Raw genomic sequence first — 20,152 nt, 5'->3', positions numbered from 1 at the left:
GGTCTGTTAATTCCTCTGGAGTGCTATTTGCTCTTGAATTTCTCCAAGATCTGTATCTTGACACTTCATCTCTCACTTATTTTTTTTTCCGCCATATCCACAATATCTTTTGTGATTTCCTTGATTGATTCTGTCATAAATCCTTTGAAATTATGTGTAACATCTGCACAGAATTTTCTCCAACAGAAATTTTTGTTTGTAACTTGATGACTTTAATGGCTCTTTCTATAAAAATGATGGAATCTTCAATAATTTAATCTTTCCAGACTTTCATGATGTTCTATGAGGGTGTGCTTCCATAGCATTGGCAATCCTTTTCATAGAGTACCTTTTAATGAAACTTAAAGATCCTTATGACTCCTGATCTAGGGGTTGAGTTAGAGATGTTGCATTTGGGGACAAGACAACTACCTTTTCACGTTGAATTCAATGAGCTCTGGGTGACCAAGGACATTGTCCAATATCAAAAGAACTTTAAAAGGCAATCCTTTCCCAATGTGGTTCTTCCTGACTTCAGGGACAAAGCATCAGTGGAACCATGATACAGGCCTTCTTGTTGTATAACCTGTTGTACAGGCGTTCCTGTTGTATAACTAAAAGACTGGCAGCTGGTGTTTATTCTTTCCCTTCAAGGTTCAGAGTTTAGCAGATTTGTAGATAAGGGCAGTCCTAATAACAAACCCAGTTGCATCTGTGCAGAACAGAAGGGTTAGCCTCTCCCTTAATTTCTGGTGTTTGCTTATCTGTCTTATTCATAAGTGTCCTTTGTGACATTGTTTTCCAGAATCAGGCACTTTCGTCTGCATTAAAAAACCTGTTCAGGCAGATATTCTTTTACCCAATGACTTTTTTAATGGCATCTGGGGACTCAGATCCTTCCCCTTTGTATACAAAAACTGTTATCTTGACATTTTTAAAGCCAAACTTCTTTCTAAAGTTATCAAACTATCCTTTGCTGGAATTAATTTCTTCAGCTTTAGATCTTTCACCTTCCTTTGGTTCTAAGTTTTCATATAATGAATTTGTTTTTGCCCAAATCTTGTTAGTGTTTATAGCTATGTTTTCCTTATAGCAATCTATACCCACATAAGCTACATTTTAATGTGAGATTAAAAGGTATTCCAAAAACAGTGCAATGTCATGCCTACTGGTATAGCTGCAGTGACAGCTTGATGAGTTTCCTTTTTTTTGTTGTTGTTGTTTTTTGTTTTTTGTTTTTAACAATGGTTCTTATGTCGGATTCATTTATCTTGAAATGGTGGGCAACCACAGCTGGAGACCTCAATCTAAGGTGCATGTCAAGCAATTCAACCTTTTCTGTAATGTGATGACTTTTCTCAGTTTGGGAGCACTCCCAGCATCACGAGTGCCATTTTGTTTGGGTTACATGGTATTATTCAAGGCTTAAGATGTTATATTAAATATCATAAAAAATAAGCAAGAGCACAAGATACTTTTTACTGTGATATGCAATTTACTACCGAGATGAACTAGTCATAAAGACATGATTAGCATCACACTTGCAATATTTGCACTCACTGCAATAGTAACAAGAGGTGACTACAAAATTACTACATTAGTACAGGGTGTATTAGTTAATTTTATGCAGTTTTGTTTTAATATTACATATTTAGGTTTATTTACTTTTCTCTTGACTGTGAATAATATCGGATATTATCTGTAACTGTGCACATAAATTTTAATAAATTTTAACTCTATAAAACATTTGTGTATATTTTATGTAGTACATGACAAAAATAGACTAGTATTCACATACATTTTATGCATTCATGGAATCTTAACTTTTTCTTTTATACATATATATTTCTAGACTACCCAGTTTCTCTGTAAAGTTTTTTCAAATTGTAACAAACCTTCAAAGAAAGTCCATAAAAATTGGACCTGCACAATTCAAGCACATGTTGTTCAAGTGTCAACTGTAAGTGCTTTGTGCAACTTTTAGCTTTTATGCTTTGTTAAGAAATGAACAATTTGGGCAAATGTTAAACCAGTCAAGACATTGGGACAACAATTTGGCTAGTTCTGTCCCAGGAAATTCCTGTTGTCACCTAGGAATATGACAACGAAAAACTGTTAGCGTCATTGTTTTGACTTTTTAAATTTAAGTTACTGCAGAATCAACAATGTAATAACATTACCTAGTTTTAAAAGTCCGTGACAATCAACTTGTTTCGGTGTTGGGATGACAATATGCGATCCATTGTATTTTTTTCCCTAACTAATCACATGATTATATACACTTTCTACATGAAAACAAATATAAGAACAAATGTAAAATTAAAATATAACATTTTTTCAACATGAAGAACATTATAATAAACTGGCCTTTATCTAACAGGTGGTAATTAGATGTTAAATAGAATAATTAACTTAATCCGGGATGAACCTAGGAGCATTTTGACATTACCTTGCTGTCAGGAGTTAGTATCAATGTTTCTGAAGAGAAGTAAATCCTCTCTATTGCTATCACTCTCTCTTTATTTGAATTTCAGTTTTGAGTTAGTTTTTTGAATATTTCCTTTTTCTATTCATTTGCCTTAAAACTATCCATAATTTTTGTATGAATTAGATAAATAGTAGACAAATTAGCCTTTTGAATAATTCATTTATAATACCTATAGTCTTTATAAGACTATAGGTAGACAACATAAAATTGGTAACATTTACTCTTGAATAATATTAATGATAAAAAAATGAAATCTAAATGCCAGGTTTCGTGAAGTAGAATTGGACTTGGAGAAATGGGAGTCTGTAGACAAAAATACAGAAAAGAAACTCGTACCCATACTGTTAATACTCACCAGGCCAATAATCAGTATAATTTGATGCATTACAAAGGTTGATTATTAATTTAAAGTTCATCTGAAAATAAGTGAAAAAATAATTTACACTGATTCAAAAAAACTTAGAAAATGAAAAAGGAAATTTACAAATTCCAAACTTATTTATCTTTATTTTATTAATTCAGTAATTAAATTGGCTTTAGCATTGTCCAGCCAATTATTTCTGAAAACAAGTACATCAGTAGTTGTATAATTCTAATTATTTGCTTGTAATAAAAACTTTTTGATGTCAAAATAGAAGGATAAATGTGGTCAAATTGAAATTGCCTCTATACTTTTAGAAGATCATGTCTTTAGAGAACCATCTAGGAAAGACCCTCTCAAATATACTGCTTTTCCAAGGAAATAAAAACATTTTTACAAATGCTTTGGTTACTAATTTACCAACATTAAACCCCAGCATAGAAGATGCAAGAAAGCAGGACTCCTGAAGCAATGGACCAAGCCCATGGATATAATTGAATATAGAGATTCCTGGGGACTTGTTTTGAAAAGACTTGAAATACACATAGGAAAGGCACAAAAATAAATGTTCACATCTCTGCATAAAAAACCCAAAAAACAAAAACAACAACAACAACAAAAAATTTTAAAGCAGATTTTATTTTTATTTGAAAAAGCTCAAGTATAAAACATTATAAATATGTATGTATTTGTGCGTATACATGTGTGTACGTATATATAATTATATATACATTATGAAGCAGAAAAGTAATATTGCAAACAGTAAGTCTACTCTACAATGTAAGATATTGAGTATGATCTTCAAATCCTGTGCTCTCCTCAATGACTACATGAATCTTTCTCCCAACTCCATCCTCAGTCTTTGGTTAAATGTGTTTCTCATCATCATCTTATCATGTCTGGTATGTGTTAGTGTATAATTTAGGTCTGTCTGTTGTTTTAAGATTGTAAAAGTATAATTAAAATTTCTTTATTCTCTTCACTTGATTTTTAGTCTAAATGTTGTCTTATGATATTTGTTCATCTTTATTGGAGTACTTTATTTTCACTCTAGCATACTTTATTTTTATATAAGAATCTGCCAATTTTTTATACACTCTATTGAGAATGGGCATTTGTGTGGTTTCTATTTTTTTTCCCTCTTATAGATAGTACTTCCATGTACAGTCTTGTATAAATCTCCAGAAGCAAGTGTACAAGAGTATCTCTAGGCTATAAACTAAGTAATGGATTATTGAGTTCAGGGTATGAACATTTTTCATTCTATTCTATAATGCCAATCCTTTGTCAAAGTAATACTCAACTGTTTGTGAACATTAGACTGCTTCATATCTCACTGGTAACTGATATTATCAGACTTCTTTAATCTTGCCAATCTGGGAAGATGAAAAATAAGTAATTGCAGTTTTAATGTGTATTTCCATGATTATGAATGAGTTTCAATACATATTTATACTTATTGGACACTCCTGTTTTCATTCAATTGCTTGTTTTCTTCGTATTACTTTATAGAAGACCTTTATAAATTCTAGATATTAATCCATTGTCAGCAATATTGTAAAGGTGAATATTTTTTGCCACGTGTGTTCCAAGTGAAAATTTTGTTTCTAATACCTGTAACAATGACTCATGAATAGTAGTTATGTTCTTATCTTCAATGTAATAAATATAGTCTTATTTTAAAAATATATTTCTATTTTATATGTCTTACTTAAGTACCTTTTCTACCATGAGGTCATAAAAATTGTTTACAATATTTTCTTCTAACATTCCATAAGTTTCCTTTCATACTGAATTTTTTATCTTTATGGAATAGATAGTACCCTATGGTATAGGAAAGAAATAGGTAGATATATTATAGATAGATACACACACACACACACACACATACTTGTGTATATATATCCTCATGGGAAAAATATTGTTCATTGATTTCTTTTTTATCTAAAATGATGGTCCTCTCATATATCAGGTTATCTATATTTTTACCCATAGATAATAGAACCTAAATAAAGCACTTGGAAAGGTTATTTTTATTTTTAATTATATTTTTCAAGGTTCTTTCAAAGAAATATTATTAAAATAAATCTATTATAATATATAGACCCTTTGTGTTTTTCATTTAATGTGTGATCTAAACATTTTCTCACATTTTTACTCAGTCTTTCTTTCTTTTCTTTTCTTTTTTTTTTTTTTTAACGGAGTCTCACTCTGTCATCCAGGCTGGAGTGCAGCAATGCAATCTTGGCTCTCACTGCAACCTCGGCCTCCCAAGTTCAAGAAATTCTCCTGCCCCAGCCACCCAGGTATCTGGGATTATAGGCACACCCCACCATGCCCAGCTAATTTTTGTATTTTAGTAGAGACAAGGTTTCACCATATTGGCCAGGCTGGTCTCAAACTCCTGACCTCAAGTGATCCACCTGCCTCAGCCTCCTAAAGTGCTGGGATTACAGGCATGAGTCACCATGCCCAGCCCAATCTTTCCAAATATTATTTTCATGAAACTCAAGAGTCTTACTTTCATATCACTGTGTTATGATCTGAACATGTGTGTCTCCTCCCAATTAGTGTTGAAGCCCTTATCCCCAGTGTGGTAGTATTCAGAGATGAAGCTTCAAAGGACATAATTAAGGTTAAGTGAGATCATTATGATGATGCTCTGAACAGATAGGATTAGTGTCTTTACAAGAAAAGGAGGAGAGAACTCTCTCTCTCAACATCATATGACGACAGAGCAAGAAGGCAGCCATCTGCAAGCCAGGAAGAGAGCCCTCCAAGGAATCAAATTGGCCAGCACCTTGATCTTGGACTTCACAGATCCTAGAACTATGGGAAATAAATTTCTGTTACTTAAGTCACACAGTAAGTAGTATTTTGTTATGGAAACCCATGCAAATGAATACATACAATTTTAGCATTATTTAAGATGTTTTTAAGCACTTTAATGTAATAGATAATGCTATGTAGACTGCACCAGAGTAGAGATGTAATTCAGATCTTTGAATTACTTTTTATAATAAATCCCCAGGAAAAAGTTTAGTAAATCAAGAGAATAAGCGTCTTTACAGGTTTCAGGAAAAAAAGGTTTTGCCATATTGTTTTCCCAAATAATTATATCATTATACATATGTTAACAATAATGGAGCATATCAATTGCACAAATAAAATTCAGACTTTGTTATAGCTCTATTTTAATATTAAAATGAAACTGGTATGATGGTACCTCATGAATACTTTGATTTTCAATTTAGTACCATATTCTTTATGTTCAGCTGTTCTTTAATTACACAGACTCTAATTTTGTGAATCTTAGCCAAAGAAAATTATATTTGACTCAAATAATTCTGTGTATGTACATTTGATAAATCATAAGAATATGTTTGCAATTTACTTATCAACAAATTATATACCCTTATATATACAAAAACACATTCAAGGAAATAAGTTTACCCAATAATTATCTAATGGCAGAAAAACATAAGAAGACAAAAGCTATATTTTAAAGCACATATACATGTAAAAAAGTAATTGTAGTACTTACATACACTATGGATATGTATCTATGTATGCATGTGACATATATACATACTCACACATACTAATAAGCCATTAATAACCAAAATCTATAGAAATTGATGGCTTCAGTGCACTATTTTAGAAGAGAATCTTGAACCTTATATACAAATATACAACACTTTACATACAAACATACAATATCTGAAACTGATAGCCAATTGATTATTTCAGTAAAAACTTGGCCTCTTTTTGGTACTTAAGAGACATTTTCTGAAATATGCCTTTTAAGCTTTCAATTTGTAGGTTTCTGAATTAGAACATGTGAATCACAAAGAGCCAAATTACTGCAAAGCAGTGGCATTTACATTTATTTAATATTTCCACTCATCTTATTTCTCCTGGGAGCAAAATAAGCTGCTGCTATTTGCTCAGAATTGGTGGCCATGCTCAGACTGACTGACAGAGAGCCCCTGTCTCTCTCACTAATTTCAAGCTCTATTGAATAGTGCTGCTGTGACAGAACCAGTGTGCAACATTTATTAGCAGCCCTGGCACAACTTGGGGAAATCTTAAAGAAACTTGTGGATGTTGCTAATTACAGGGAAAATAATAACAGGGTTTCCTTTCTTTCTTTCTTTCTTTTTAAATTTTTGCTTGTTTGGGGTTTGTTTAATAAACACATCACCATGGTAGAGTGTATTGCTATAAATAATATCAACAACCAACAGGTATTATCAAACAAAATACAGATGGAATATTATTCCATAAATAGAAGAAATAAACTAACAGAAATCATGCACCTTTAAACTTGCCTAAGAGACAAGAAACGTTCTCTCCCAAGCTATTTTCACAATCTTCCCTTTGAGATATCTTTCATGTACTCATTTATTCCATTACAGAAAAAAGTCTAAATACAATCTTGCCACTTCTTCACCTGGAATTCCCTCTTTAGTTTTGAGTAATCATCTGGTCTGTAAATCTCTACCTGTACTAATGTGATTTTTACCAATGACTTCCTAGGTACTATTTTCAAATGACATTTCTGTCATTTGTCCATTTCATCTTTAACTTTTTCCCTAATGTGTATTTTTGTACTATACTATTCCTGAAATATATGTATACTCTGCCTAATGTCACTTTTTGCATGGTTTTTCCTTCTCAGATTCTATGAGTTTCTCTTCAGTCCACTGGGTAAATTAAAAAATTCATAGGTCTCTTTCTTGTAGTTTTTTTTCTTCTTGGACCTTATATTATCCTCCTAGTAATCTCACCTCTCCTTATGGGTTTAGCTACCACCTGGATTAACTCCCATGTGTTTATTTGTCCTATATTGCCCATTTGACAGCATAAGCCATAGTTTTACTTGCTGTTTAACCTCTCCACCTATATACTAACAGATATCTCAAACTCAATCTGTTTTAGAAATCTGTTTGATGTATATACAAAACCTGAACAAAGGCATACTCTCTGACTCAGAATTCCATAACCCTGTCCAGCCTCCACGGAATTGTATGAAAATGGACACCAAAAACCATATATGAGACGGTTCATAGTATCATTATTAATCATTACTCCAAACTGATAAATACCAGACAATAGAATAAATACATAAATTGAGGTCAATTAATAAAATGGAATACTGCACAGCATTGCAAACCATTGCTCAGCATAACAGTATCACTTAATCTTACAAACCAAATTCTGAGTGAAAGGAAGCCAGAATAAAAATGTGCATGTTATATTATTTTATTTCTACAAAGTTCAAAAGTACAAAAAACATTTTTTACACTAGTGGACAGGATATTTTTTATTTTTGAGGAAAAATATGAGTTGTTAGGAGAATAACTAGTTTTTGTTTTTATTGTGTGGCTGGCAATGTTTACCATTCTTTGTCTTGATGTGGGTCCTGCTTCCGTGTATACTCATCTGGTGAAAACTGATCAAGCTATACAATTATGAATTCTGCACTCCTTTATCAGTTATAGTTCATGAAATTATTTACTAACATCACGTTAAAAATGATAATAAATTACCTCTTTATGCTACCACATGAATAATTTTGGAAGTATATTTTGTCATGACACTGTCCTTCGTAGAATCCTTCAATTTTTCCATTGACCATAGGTTGAAACACAAATTTCTGAGTGTAGAATAAAAGATTTTTCATAATCTAGTTTCTGCCTACATCTAGCCACATCTTTTCATCTGTTTTCGTCACATGAAATCATTTTTATAATATTATTTCTTTACTATTAATTTTCCTTGTTTATTGTTTTAAATTCCTTTTTAATTTTTGTTTAAATACTCAAATTCAGTTCTATGTAACCTATCTTGACTTTATGAGGCAGTGAAGAATTTTCTCCTATATAATCTTATATCATTCTTTGTGCACCTTTCTTGTAGCATCCTTTCCAGTCTTTTTTATATAGAAGTAATATGGAATTAGATAGCAGTCAGGCAACAGAGGGCAAAATTTTGATATATTAAAAATATACCCAAAAAAATTAGAAACTTAATATTTTGCAAGATTTTACTGACTACATTATTTATTACCTATTTCAAAATTGGGAAAAAAATAATGCAAGCTTTCAAGACATTGGTGTAAATACTGATGCAAGGTTTTCTGATACTATGAATCATTCACCTGCAAAGTAAAGTTTTTATCTACAGCCTGAAGTATAAGTTGAGTAGTACAAACAAAACAAAAGGTGCAATAAAATGCATCCAAGCAACTATCCAGAAGCACATTGAATACAGCAATAAGCGTATATTCTGAAATATAATTATATATATCATCATGTGTAACTAAAAATATAAACATAGTCTCTTAAAATTATCCAATTATATTTTTCCACTACAATTAATCTCTAGGTTTACTTCTGTGTAGATTATAAACACTTAATTAAACAAAGGGCAAAGCAAAGAAGTTTTTCCATTTTTCTCATGGAATTAAAGAAAAATGTTCAGATATAATGATTATTTGCATTATTCTCTTTGTTTTAACAATAAATTCTGTGACTTTAGAGTACCTTAAACAGGCACATTAATTTATATTTGCAAAATGTATTCAAATGTTTCAATGTGCCTTTTGGTAGATTCAATCCTTGTTCTGCCACTTTCTCATATGTGTCATTGAGGAAAACATATGTCATCTATAAAATTGAAATCACAATGTTTTTCTCAGAACTTCTCTGAGATTTAGAGATAAATATTTAAAATATTTAATACTATGCAAACTGGAAAATCCATAAATGCTATATATTATGATTTCTAGTAAAATGAATGAAGTTGACTAGATTGAGTTATAAAATTTAATGAAGCTGCTAAATTTAGAATTCAACTATAACAATTATTTAGCTACTAATAATTAGCATTTGTATAGTAGATTCTAATCCTCTTTATTGACACACTAACTTCTATCTTTTCTCACTGATATTTTTCACTGATACGTTTTCACTGTTACTGAATTTCTTGCTTGCAGTTTTACATGTTTCAAGAACTTGCCTCAAAATGTAGGTTACTGTTGTATAATAAAAGAAACCTGCTGGCCTTTTCCCCCATGCCTGATTGGGACCCTTGAAACCCTTGGAATTTCCTGAGTGATAGGAATGTCTGTTATTCATGGTGGTCCTCTGGTAGCACACATAAGCTTATGCTAATGAGATGACTTATGACTGACTCCTAGATAGTTTATAATAATGAGATGACTCAGGTTGGAGATTAGTTCCAATCATGTGATTAAAGGGTTGGGGCTTTGAGTCATGCAATATCAGCTTGCCCTCTTGGGAAGGGAGGGCGCTGGAGAGTGAGTTGAACCACACTGCCAACGATTCAGTAACTCACGCCTTCATAACAAAATCCCAATAAAAGCTCTGGGCACTGAAGGTTCAGTGACCTTCCTGGTTGGTGATCTACATGGACGTGGGGGTGACAGGTCCAGAGGACATGGGAGCTTCTAGTACCCTCCCAGGTCTTTCCCTATGAATCTCTTATTTTGCTGGCCCTGATTTGCATATTTTATTAAAAAACTGTTATCACTACTAGCACTCTCCTGAATTCCTGAATTTCCTGAGTCCTTCTAGTGAATTACTGAATTCCTGAGGGGTTAGCAGGCACTCTCAAATTTGAGACTGTTTTGTCAGAGCATAGATGCTTGTGGCTAGTGTCTGAAGTAAGCGTAGTTTTGTGGGCAACTGTCCTTATCTGTGAAATTTCATCTAGCTCCAGGTACTTAGAGTCAGAATTGCATTTCAGTGGCCAACCAAAATGCTTGGATGGGGGAAGGTTACACAAATAAAATAAATTTTTAATATGATAAATACAGTAATACACACTTGGTCTATAGGGAGGCATCTGCCACTGAGTCCAACTTATACCTTCCTTCTGTGCAGAATTGTACACTCAGCGTTGCCAACAGTTGTAATTTTAAAGGGAAAGGACAAACCCTTATTTTTATATGAAATCTCATGGTTTTTAAAATTTTGTCAGATAATGTCTGGCCTTTGGCAACTTGACACATTTAATTTAAAATATATTCTGGGAACTTCAGTTTGGGGCCCAACATAAAAATACCTTCGAAGTCATCATACCTGTCATTACAAGAAAAAGCTGAGAAAACTAAAAAAGCAATTACTTTTTCTGGACATATCTGAAGTCTCAGGGAAAACATAGACATGGTAATACAGAGTCATAATCAGGATCTGCCTTACCTTATTAGAACAGAGCCATAAACTGGTAGGAACACTTAAATGATAATTTTGATGAATTACTGGAGACTGAATATAGATTAGCATAAGAGTGAGAAAGTCCTGAAGGGGCTGCCACCTTTGGGCTCAGCACACTTTTATGTGGTTTCTTTTCCAGGAAGCCCACCAGGTTCTCATAATGAAGTTCTAACTCTAGCAGGTAAAGAGGAAAAATAAACATGTAGGCATCAAGACAAAACATTAAAATATGTGTGGGTAAAATAGAACTACAGAGAAATCGAAAAATCCACTAATAGAGTTGGAGAGTAAAATGTCGCTTTTTTAGTAATTGATTGGCTGAGAAGGAAGAAATCAGAAAGAGATAATTGATATGACAAATATATTCTGATCATTTAATTACTTGGACATGTATTTCCACTGTAAGTTATTTATAACTTTATGAATTTAATAAATGTTGAAGTGATTAGAGTGCAAAAGTCTAACTGATAAGAATATAAGATATGCTAAGCAGGCAAAAGATATAAAACCTTTTTTATCCTTATTTAGTTTATCAAAACAAAGGTTTTTAAAGCTGATTAAAGTTCTGCATAAAGCTGTCTAAATGATAGTGCTATGTTGTTTCAAAAATATAATAAAGGGCTTTTGATAGACAACAAGAAGTAATAAGTGCTAAATGTTCTGTGACATTTATATTTCATAAGCGTAAACCTATTCCTTTTAAAACACATTCATCATTTAATTTGTACGAGAAAAAAATGTTATTGTAAGTTTAAAATGCTATAATAATTAGCCCTTTTAACTTAATCAAGCAACCGGTTTTTTAAACAATTTTTTGGAGATTCTTAGTGTAACTATTGTTCTTCTGTCTTGCTCAGGATGAGTAATACTAACTGCATTATTTGATGACCTCTGTAGTTTAACACAAGAGAAATTTACTTGTCATTTCTGTCGTATTCCAAGGCAGTCAGCTAGAAATCTAAGGAGGCCTTCCTCTAAAGACGTTTATTCTCTATCTACCTGGTAGATTTGTTGCTAAATGAATGAATTGGGAGAAAGAGGGAATGAAAGATCTTTCAAGATTGCAAGAAGTAAACCCCATTTGTGCTCACATTCCTTTGGTCAGAACTCATATACAGAACGTGGCCCCTCCTAGGTGATCAGAATTGTTAGATACATGGATTTACTCCTGGCATATAAGTACATCAGAAAATTAGTCTCAAAAGTCGCAGAGTGATATCTTTAAAGGGACACTGCTTTAGTTATGAGTTGAACCAGAATTTGTGGTTTCTGTTAGTTCAAAATTGTTAAAAATTCTATCACTTGCAAATAATCTAAGGTTAGATTGAAAGACAGAATATGTAATTTGAAGAAATTTTAATTTCATCTTGCAATCAATTAGCAGTAAGTACTGAATATTCTAAATTACATTTAAATCATTATTTTGCCTAAATAAGAGACAAAATAACTACCAAACATAAATGTTGTTAAATAACTTTTATGATATATTGGATAAGATTTATAAACTTCCTACAAGATGCAACAGACTAGAATGAAAGGCAGGAATACTAGTATGGATATTGCTCCTTAAATTATGTGTAGACCATAAGAACTAACCACTTTCAATCTAGGAAATGTTTATAAAAATTATTATTCAATTTTTTCCTTTGTCTGAAATTTTTGTCTTTTTTTTTTTTTTTTTTTTTTTGAGATGGAATTTCAGTCTTGTTGCCCAAATGGCACAATCTTGGCTCAAGAAATTTTTGTCTTTAATTTTTTTTCCTATTTCTATATTCAGTGTGAGTTTGCAAGTTTTTAAAAAAATATTCTTTGACTCAAAAAACATCTGTAAGGTGATGGTTATGTACTGAGTTTACATTCAAAGTTTAGGATTATGATGTTTTAATACATTTTAGAAAATTTTTGTATGTTTCTAGCTTATATAATAATGTTATTCTTAAAAACTAAAATCTATTTTCACAATATATGCTTATATCTAATTTACATACTAGATTACATTCTATTTTTTTCTTTTTAAAATTATGATGGTGGTAGAATAAAATACAATTGTACCCATATGACCACTTATTACAATATTCCCAGGATATTTATAGGTGATTCATGAAATTACACTTAGATAATAAAATAAAATATTATTTTTAAAAGTGATGTTTTAACATAATTGGTTTTAAATTTGTATGAAGTGATAGTCTTTTGGCCAGGTTAAGAGGTTGGTAAACTTCTTTAAAACAGCCAATCTTAAATGAGCCTTCCAGTATAACAATATGTGATTTTATTCATTGGATCCCCATTATTTGAGCACTGCAGCATGACAATAGATAATATTAAGGGGTCAGAATTAGCTTTCTTAACCATAATTTCTGTGACTTACCAAGCATCTTTTTCAACCTACTAACAATGACATTTAATATAATTTGTAGTATTTGACTATCACATTTAATTGTAGTAAATAAATACTAACAGTTTTAATGTTGAATATATAATTTTTATACAAATATTTGTTAATGGCATTAAAGTCTGCACTTATTTGAGTTCATATTATAGAACTAATACAAAAGAAAGGCCCAAAACGGAAATAAAAAAAGAAGTTGTACAGAGATTGAGATGCCCTTCAATTTGCTAAAGAGTTCATTTTTCCTTTAGTTAAAAAAAGAAGCATTTGAATCAAATACATAAATATTAAAAAGGCAATTATGGCTTGTTGCCGGGACAACAGAAATGAAGCACATGATAAAATAATGGAAATAATTTACAGCTCAGTGGGACAGCCATAGAGACAATAATCTAATGGAAAAGTCACATTTGTTTCAAAAGAAAATAAGATCTCTTATCTAAGCCCATCTTTAATTTCCACATTAGTGTACCAGGTGATAGTACAGAATCCCACATTTCAAATCTTTCAAAGACATTTTTAGTAGTTCATGGGTGGTTAGGAAGCAACATCACTACTTTAATGCAAATAGGTTCTTCTGAATAGGCTAGCAATTCAGTTATATTTGGGAAGAAAATACTTTTGCTTCCCTAGAAACCCTATGATGTTCTGTAACAAATAATAAGCCCATGCAAAATTCTATATGCTGTAGGTAGGTCTGACTCAACTTTTAAAACTCCACAGGTACCGTTACAAGTGTGTCGTATGAACATACAAATATAATGACCTTCTCAATTAGAACCCCAGAAGTCAGAAAATACTTTCAGTTTATGTAAAAGAGTACATTCAAAATTAGCTTAGTCTATGATTTTTCTTTTTTTTTTTTAATTTTCTTTTTAAGTTCAGGGGTACATGTACAGGTTTGTTACACAGGTAAATTTGTGTCATGGGGATTTGTTGTACAGATTATTTCATCACCCAGATATTAAGCCTAATACCCATTAGTTATTTTTCCAGATCCTCTCCCTCCTCCCAGCCTCCAGTCTCCTAAATAACGTGTCACTTTTACAACGATATCTGATAAATATTTTGAATATGAATCCAGCCGTCTGGGAAATGAGACTCATTTGTAATTCAAGACCAGATAAATATAACATAAAGCTAACATCAAGAACAGAATCACAAAAACATGACTGGAAATAATAATAGCTCTATCATAATGTATGCTTATTAGTTTAGTCAATAATGCATATGTAAATTGGGCTCTGGTATTTTTAATAAATTTTGACCACAATTATATGACAAAGACTAGCATCCTCACATGTCTTAAGTAGCCACAGTAACATGAAGAGAAATCATACATTGTACCTTGGATAATCTAACTAAATCTAAAAATGTGTGGAGGAATTATGAAGGAGACCAGTTGACATTCTTGTATTCATGAAACAATTGATTGCCTTTTGATTGGAGACTAATGGATGCCCAATTTTCAAGGCATTAATAACTCATAAAGTAGGAAGCTAGCCAGAGGACAAATACAGTTGGGGTTCACAATTATAGATAAAGATTAGGGTTGGCTCTAAGGAAAATTTTTATTTTAGTAATGATGCATGTCAGATTTTCTTTTGGCTTATTCCTTGATACCTACAGAGAAAAAAGTAAGTGAAATGAAAAAATTCTATCACTACATGTAATTTAAGAAAAATTTTAAAAATGCAATTATATTTTGTGGCCTAGTAATGGATTACAACATAATTCTTCAGGGTGGAATTGAGTGTGGAGAGAATATGTTCTACTATTTCAGCTCAATATCTATTTACATAATAACACCTTTCATAATATTGGAAATGTGAGAAAGTCACCTAGATGACCAGATTGCTTGAGAGTCTGTCAATCAACTTCAGGAATGACAGGAGATATTAAGGTTGTGATGTCAGTTCACCCAGAAATGGCAGATAAGACATGGCTCTCATGGAAGAAAAATGTAAATTTTGACCATTGGAAAGGCCCTGTGAAACTCTGCTGACCTACCTGAACCAGAATGGAAGAACTCAAAGGGCATGGGTCCCAGAGACTCTGAGAATGGGATCTGTTATTATTAAAACTTAACACTGTGTTTAGCCTAGTGTGGCTAGGAGTAAGCATAATGCAAGATAATTTAGACACTTCTAAGGATACTTTCTGTCTTTAATATTCTGGAGCTTTGTAAATTTGAGGTAGGTAAGTTAGTCTAAATAACTGCTACCAATATATAAATGCAAAACTTAGGAATAATTATTAATTGTATTAAGAAACTTCAATGTATGTTATCATATTTGACCTACATAACAATCTGTGTAAAGTAGGCATTATTATCTCCGTTTCTCATATGAAACTTAAAGCTGTTAGGTAGTCTGTCCATGCAGGAATAGTGTATATCCACAAGACAAACACATGGATGTCTAACACTGAAGCCTTTGTTCTATTACACCATGTGGCCATAGAGAAAACTGGAAAAAAGTTCCATCATTGTTTGCAAACATCCATATTTATAATTCCACATGAATGCACAGGTAGGACATAAAGGAAAAGCCTATTTTTGCTTAAGAAATAACTGTATTTCTTTCTTTTTATGTTTTCTCATCACAAACTCGAAATGTGAGAACAGCAAATACAATCCTGGGTGACCTCAAGATCCTTTAGGATTATTTTGTGATTTGACTGTCATGAACAAAGAGCCAGTGAAAACATACAAAACAAACCAATGAACACGTAATGGTGCTGACAAGTATCCTGCCTGGCTCCCTACCCTTAGGAGACTGTCATCCTGTTTCATTGTCAGTTTATAAACATCATTGCTAAATGGAAAGCAGAGATAATTCATTCAGTTCACTTAGGAAAACCTTGAACTTCAGGTCACCTAAACTAAATCTGTTTAAATCTCAGAAGTAATGAGAGAGCAAACATAAAATTATAGAAAATTCTAATGCTATTTCCATCCCAGGGAGTTCAGAATTACATTATGCAGAGAATATAATTAACTCCATTGAATTCTACCCTAAGTAGCATGTTAGAAGTGAAGGATTTGTCATTAGCATAAATGGAACAAAAATACAGGCCTGAAGTAAAATATCTGCAACATTGCCATCAACAGCCAATGGGAATGAAAGAATCTTGCGAAGGAATGACAGGTCAAAGGAAGTGATGAAAGCTATAATTAAAACCATAAACTGTAAGTAAGAGAGCATGTAAACTACAGAGCCATTTAGTCTATGGGTGAATGAATCCAGAATAATTATATCAAGCTAAATGAAAAGCTACTGCTTTCTTGCAAGGCTCATGCTAGAACAGAAAAGGGAGCTTCCCGAGAGGAGTCAGAAAATCTTCATTCTCTGTTGGGTCTGTTTTGAATCACTGTTTGATTTCTAGTAAGAACTTAAACTTCCTAAATGTCTCTTTCCCATGACTATATTCTGAGACCAATCATGTTTCCTTCACAGATAGGTTTGGAAGACAAGTTAAAAAAAAAAAAAGAAAAGTTAAAAGATGTTTGGGAGAAAGATAACAAAATATAACTATGTTTCTATTGAAGTCTCCAGGCATGATAAAAACTAGAGTCTAAAGTAGAAAAAATTCAGGTTTAAGTTTTGTTCTTACTATTGATTTGATGCCTACATTTAATCACATAATATCGTAGAATTTCAGTTTCCTTATATGTAAGTTCAAATAAGGACAAACTTTAAGTGCAATATGGAAAATGTAAAAATTTAGAAATAATACCAATGATTTTTTAAACTTACTGCCAATGGTATACAATAGAAGAGTAATGACAAGCCTATGGGAGGAAGATGTATATGGAAACTTTTATATCCCAATTTATCAGTAAACCAAGCGATGTATGCAATGGTCAGTAGCTCAGTATTGCTCCATTTATTAAAATATTTTTAAACATAGATTTACGTTTTATTCTGGTTGGCTTTTATAGTTTAATAAGTGTGCCAATTTTTTATAGTGAGAATCACATTTTAAAAAGTGTAAAGCCCGATTCTTTACAAGGATATTGCTACTGTTTATTTTGAAAAGATGAAAGGGGAACTTTCAGGTGAGAGCTGCGGACTCTCAAAGGAGAGGCAAAGCACAAAAGTTTCTTTGCATAATAATGAAATGAATTGTTTTGGAATTTCCTTCTCAAAATTTCAAGCCTAGATAACATAATTTACAAGGTAATTAATTTACTTTGTAATTTATTTTTAAGTTCTTCCTAATCATTTTCAAGATATATGATTGTTTTGTCAGTCTCCTATGAGCCACCGATGTTGCCTGGAGATATGTTCTGTTTGGCCTACGCAGTGAATCTTTTTGTAGAGCTGAATTTTCAATTCCCATCAACACCTATGGGATTAGAATTGAACCTATCCACGTTTAACTTACTTGTCTGGCTCCTGAAGATTTTTGAGTTTCCACCTCTGTATACAGCATAGAACCTTAAAACAAATATAGTTGACCCTTGAACAACATGGGGGTTGGAGGTGACAATCCCACACAGTGAAACATCCACATACACATTTGACTTCCCCAAAACTTAACTACTAATAGCCTGCTGTTGAAGCTTTACCGATAAACAGTTCATTAGCACACATATTTTATATGTTATATGTATTATATACTATATTCTTAGAATAAAGCAAGCTAAAGAAAAGAAAATGTTAAGAAAATCAAAAGGAAAATAATATATATTTATTATTCATTAAGTGCAAGTGAATCATAATAAATGTCTCTTATCTTCATCATCTTCACATCAAGTAGGCTGAGAAGGAGGAGGAAAAGGAGGGGTTAGTCTTGCTGTTTCAGAGGTGACAGAGGCAGAAGAAAATGTGTGTATGAGTGGACCATGCTGTTCAAGCCTGTGTTGTTCAAGGGTCAACTGTAGTCTGGAATCATTATGTACTGAAAGGAACTTGAGTTATAATGTTCATTAAATCCACATAATATATTTTGAACAGATATTTTCCTAGTTTTTATGGTCTTGAATGTGTTCCAACTTCTACCTTATTCTCCAGTTTAATACCTCTAATTAATGTAGACTGAATGAAGATAATTCATTTTCCTTCTTGAATCGTCAGAAATTATTCTAGGGAGTATAAATTTGAGCATGATAAGCTGAATCTTTTCTATCTCACTCACCTCTAAAGGAGCCTCCCAATCCCTTACATCCCTTATGCTAGGCTAATATTTCAGGGTACTGCTTTTAAATTAGTTTTGTGTTTTTAAATAGCCATGATTCAAATCTATTTGCAGTGACTTTGAATTTATAGATTTCAAGTCCATGGTTGCAGTACTATTTTACTGCAAAAGTGTTCTCTGCAAGGCATTGATAGATTAGCAAATAATAGGCATACATTCCTGAACACATGGACACTGGGAGGGGAACAACATACACTGGGACCTGTTGGGGGATGGGGGCAAAAGAAGGGAGAGCATTAGGACAAATACCTAATGCATGCGGGCTTAAAATCTAAATGACAGGTTGATAAGTGCTGCAAATCACCATGGCACACGTATACCTGCATAACAAGCCTGCACATTCTGCACATATATCCCGGAACTCAAGGTAAAATTAAAAAAAAAAAAAAATTTAAATAACGATTAAAGCTGCTGAGATGTTTTGCTTCCCAGAATACCACACCTTGCCTCTCTATCCTTGGTCCTAACAACAGTTCACACATTTAGGCTAATAGGTGGTCTGTGCTTTTTCTGGTTTTGGTTTACTTAAATTTTGGTCTTTAGAGAGGTCAGTTGGCATAGACAAAGTATTCCATAAGTCCTTGAGAGAGCTAGACTGTACCTTTCGGACAAAGATGATATCAAATAGAAAACACACACACACACAGAGAGAGAGAGAGAGAGAGAGAGAGAGATTTCTGAATCTTGGGAGAAACAGAAAGGAAAATAAGAAGGAAAAAATGAGCACATAAATATTCGCAGCTCCAGCGCCCTGCTTTACTGACAAAGAATTCAAGATGGAGAATGAGAATGAAAGATTTCTAAGCTCCATAGTAACATAAAAATATCTAAATTCCACATGCTTCCATGTGGTAACCATAACACAGAACTCCACTAAAAGTGTAGGAGCATGAAGACAGGAAAAATAAACATCTCAATAGCATTCTATATAGACTAAAGACCCAGCAGATGCAATGGTGAACATCTCCTCAAGTGTCAGGTGCAAAAGGATGACTAGTCCCTCTTACAAAGCCTTGGCACTCTGTAAGTCCCTTCATCTCCAATACTTGGCCCAGCACTAGGAAAAGGGGGGTTGTCTTGGCTGAGAATGAGTTTCCACTAAGTGGTTAATAGGGGGAGAAATAAAAATAATTTCATTATAGAAAATGATATGTATCATGCATATCTGTGTTCTTGCAGAGATTCATATCTAGCATGTGATTAATTAAAAATCAAAATAAAATGTCAAAAGTGTTTTCTTATTACCTGTGATTCATTAGAATCTAGACGTTAAAGACCTCAGGTGTACATCATAGGATGAAGTCATTTCTTCTGTTTTTTAGTTACATCTGCATCACTGACTTCCAATGCAGTGTTGAAGCAAATTCACATACTAAAATAATCTAATATTAAAAAGGAATATAATACTCTTCAGATGTTGGCAGTATGTGCATGAGGCAAGTAGTATACTATATATACATATCAGTATGGTTAAAGAATTTAGTATG

Source organism: Piliocolobus tephrosceles, chromosome 5 (genome assembly GCF_002776525.5).
Source record: "Piliocolobus tephrosceles isolate RC106 chromosome 5, ASM277652v3, whole genome shotgun sequence".
NCBI classification, from domain to species: Eukaryota; Metazoa; Chordata; class Mammalia; order Primates; family Cercopithecidae; genus Piliocolobus; species Piliocolobus tephrosceles.
Note: the sequence above shows the minus strand (reverse complement) of the source record.